Genomic DNA, 4547 nt, shown 5'->3' with positions numbered 1-4547 from the left:
CAAGTTTGTCAAGAAATTGATATATTTTCACAAAGTTTTTTTTATGTGTCTTCTTTATCCCTAGTTTCAATGATGCGGGCCCTAGTGTGGAGGATCGGGCCCTTGCGTTCCTAGAGGCCCACGATCGTGTGACTAAAGGGGCTTCACGAAAATGGCCATAACTTTGGCTACGAATCTCCGTTTTGGGCCTACGACCAGTCAAATCGAAGCTTGGAGCAAGGAGCACGTCTAGATAAGTTCCCAAAGGGGGCTTACCCATTTTCGAGTCCGTAAATCGCTTTCTAAATGGAGTTATGAGCAATTTTTGTTATTTTTCCTTAATTTTTGGGTTTTGTTTTTGGGTTTGTATTTGGCCCATGGAATTTTAGGGTTTCATTTTAATTTCTGCTTCTTATTTAACTGTTTTTGATGTAATTTGGATGGTCAATCATCAATTTTATGAACTTTCGATTTTCTCCCAAATTCTGTGTGTTAATCCAGATTTTGAAGCCAATCCCACGGTATTCGTAGAATCAACGTGGTTTTGAAGAGATTGTCCTGGCTATTCTTTTAGAATCAACAAGTTCATTCTTGGTTATCTTTGTGTTGTTTTTTTGCGCTGCATCAGTTGGTATCAGAGCCAGGTTCCTGGTTCAAAATGCCTCCGAGGAGAAACAGGACGCCCGCTAATGTTCATGAGCAAGAACTAGAAGAATGTATTATGGCACGAATGGAGGAGAGGATGGATCAAATGGTTGACGAACTGACTGATAGGATGGTCGAACTGATGAATCGAGGAGGGCAAAGGTCTCGAACACATTCTCAAGTGGAAGATGGTGAATTTGGGAACCCGTTCGGCGGCAGTGACGGTTCATATTCTGAAGATGATCTAGAAAGGTGGCCAAGGTGTGATCATAGAGGTGACAATAGGCGTTGGGAGGCCGGAATGAGAATTGATATCCCAGAATTCGACGGGGTCAGTTTGAATCCAGAGGGGTTCATCGACCGGTTGGCTACTGTTGAGGAAGTTTTTGAGTTCAAAGAAGTCCCTGAAAACAAAAGGGTGTCATTGATTGCTACCAAGCTACGTGGTAGGGCATCTGCATGGTGGCAACAACTGAAACTGACACGAGACAGGCTCGGAAAGTCAAAGGTCGTGACTTGGAGGAAGATGAAGAAGTGTTTACGATCCAACTTCCTACCCCATAATTTTCAAAGGTTGATGTACCAACGGTTGCAAAATCTGAAGCAGGGTGCCAAATCAGTTGATGATTACACAACTGAGTTCTACCAATTGATTGCCCAAAACGATATCCAGGAGACAAAGGAACAACTCGTTGCTCGATATATTGGGGGACTACGGGTCCAAATCATGGACTCTGTAAATATGTTTGACCCGGTATCTATTTCTGAAGCGCACCAACGGGCGTTGGCTTTTGAGAAACAAAGTCGTCGGGTGGGCGGTTCGTCTTCAACAGCCAATATTGGAGGAAGTCCCGGGACGGGTGGTATGGTACCCCGTGTTGTGCCTAATCAACAAAGACCGACATCTAACAGTGTTGGACCAAACCCCAGGACAACTGTTAGTAGCGGCTTGAAGTGTTTTAGTTGTGGGGAGACAGGTCACCGACAATCAGAGTGCAAGAAGGTCGGAAAACGTCATTTGTTTGCTGAGCAAGATGATTGGCAAAATGATGATGCCGGTGAAAATTACGAAGATCCCCCTGTGTATGACGAAGAGCATCAATGCGAGGAGGAAGTTGTAACTGGAGATGTGGGGGTAAATTTGGTGGTAAGGCAGTCTTGTTTTACACCAAAAGTTGTTGGTGATGATTGGCTCAAACACAACATCTTTCAGTCGACATGTACTATTTTGGGAAAGGTTTGTACTTTTGTTATTGATTCAGGAAGTTGTGATAACCTTATATCTGAAGAAGCAGTTCAAAAGTTGGCTTTGAAAACAGAAAATCGCCCTAAGCCTTACAAGCTACAGTGGCTTAAGAAGGGTGGCGAGGTCACTGTATCTAAACGAGCCCTTGTTCATTTTTCTGTTGGTACCACGTATAAAGATGATGTGTGGTGTGATGTGGTTTCTATGGATGCATGTCATTTGTTGTTGGGCAGACCTTGGGAGTATGATCGTAACATAGATCATAACGGGCGGACTAACACTTACAGTTTCTTGTTTGGTGGTGTGAAGATAACATTGGTTCCCAGTAAGCCAAATGAGCCAGTTCTGAGAACTTCGGGTACTCTACTAACCCTTAATCAGTTTGAAGACGAGTTGGAGGCGGAAGGTGAAATTTTTGTATTGCTCGGGAAGGAAGTCACTAACGAGGTTGAAATTCCTGAGGCTATGGTTCCTCTGCTCAAGGAATTCGCTGATGTTTTCCCTAATGAATTACCTGATGGTTTGCCACCTTTACGTGACATCCAACATCATATTGATTTACAACCAGGAGCTCAGTTGCCTAATAGGCCACATTACAGAATGAGTCCCGGAGAGCATGAGGAGTTGCGACGACAGGTGGAGGATTTGATTTCAAAAGGTCATGTTCGGGAGAGCATGAGCCCGTGTGCTGTTCCTGCTTTGTTGACTCCTAAAAAGGATGGTACTTGGCGTATGTGTGTTGATAGTCGCGCCATCAATAAGATCACGGTGAGGTATAGATTTCCAATTCCTCGACTTGATGACCTACTTGACCAGATTAGCGGTGCCTCTATCTTTACGAAACTGGACTTGAAGAGCGGGTATTATCAGATTCGACTTAGGCCTGGGGATGAGTGGAAGACTGCCTTCAAGACTCGTGAAGGATTGTATGAGTGGTTGGTGATGCCTTTCGGTTTATCAAACGCTCCTAGTACATTTATGCGTGTGATGAACCAGTTGTTCAGGCCCTTTATTGGTAAATTTGTAGTCGTTTATTTTGATGACATACTTATTTACAGTGCTACTTTTGGTGAGCATGTCAACCATGTGAGGCAGGTTTTGACTGTACTTCGACGGGATAGTTTGTACGCAGCTATGAAGAAATGTGTGTTTATGGTTCCTAAAGTCTTGTTCTTGGGGTACGTTGTTTCTGGGGAAGGAATACAGGTGGACGAGTCTAAAGTAGCAGCTGTCAGACAATGGCCAAGTCCAACTACCATCACTGAAGTTCGAAGCTTTCATGGCCTTGCTTCATTCTATAGGAGGTTTATTCCAAACTTTAGTTCTATTATGGCACCGGTGACTGATTGTATGAAAGGGAAGACCTTTACTTGGACCGAAGCAGCAGAATCAACTTTCCAATTAGTAAAAGAGAAGCTTACTACATCACCGATTCTTGTATTGCCAGACTTTTCTCAAGTGTTTGAATTACACACGGATGCTTCCAAGGTTGGGATTGGAGCAGTTCTAAGTCAAGGAGGACGACCGGTTGCCTATTTTAGTGAGAAGTTGACGGGGCCAAAGCTGCGTTATAGCACTTACGATGTTGAGTTCTATGCAGTGGTCCAAGCTGTAAAGCATTGGCGCCATTATCTATTTCATAAGGAATTTGTTTTGTTCACAGATCATGATTCATTAAGACATATTCGTAGTCAAGATAAGGTGTCACACAAACATGGGAGGTGGATGTCGTTCTTGGAAAAATTCACTTTCGTGGTTAAACACAAGTCCGGGATGTCAAATCGGGTGGCTGATGCATTGAGTCGGAGGAGTAATTTGCTAGTTTCCATGAGGGTTGGTGTGCCGGGGATGGATGTCCTCATGGAGCAGCTAACGGTTGATCCTTATTTTTCTGTTGTTCTGCAGGGTATACAATCTGGACAGATGTCTGATTTTCTACTGCATGAAGGTTTTCTTTTCAAAGGCAATCAATTGTGCATCCCTGATTCAAGTCTCCGCCTTCAAATCATTAGGGAGCTGCATGGTGAAGGGCATGTCGGCCGAGATCGCACTTTACAGTTGGTACAATCATCTTATTTTTGGCCTACAATGCGCAAGGAGGTGGATAGATATGTTAAACGGTGTCGAATCTGTCAGGTGTCAAAGGGCACATCTACCAATGCAGGACTCTATATGCCTTTGCCTATTCCATCACAACCTTGGGTAGACATTAGTATGGATTTTGTGTTGGGTTTACCACGTACTCAACGGGGAAATGATTCAATATTTGTGGTTGTTGATCGTTTTTCTAAGATGGTGCACTTTATTCCATGCAAAAAGACGACGGATGCAGTTAATGTGGCCCAGTTATTCTTTCGAGACGTCTACCGTTTGCATGGATTACCGTCTTCTATTGTATCAGATCGAGACACTAGGTTTTTGAGTCATTTTTGGCGCAGCCTATGGAAAATGGTGAACACTCAGCTCAATTTTAGTAGTGCATATCATCCTCAAACGGATGGCCAAACAGAGGTTGTCAATCGATCCCTTGGTAATATTTTGTGGTGTTTAGTGGGTGATCATGTGAAGTCCTGGGATCAGAAGCTTTGTCAAGCTGAGTTGCTCATAATCATGCTATCAACCGAAGTACTGGATATAGTCCATTCCAGGTGGTCTATTCTGTTCAGCCACGGGGACC

The sequence above is a fragment of the Lactuca sativa genome, chromosome 9 (genome assembly GCF_002870075.4).
Source record: "Lactuca sativa cultivar Salinas chromosome 9, Lsat_Salinas_v11, whole genome shotgun sequence".
NCBI lineage: Eukaryota > Viridiplantae > Streptophyta > Magnoliopsida > Asterales > Asteraceae > Lactuca > Lactuca sativa.
Note: the sequence above shows the minus strand (reverse complement) of the source record.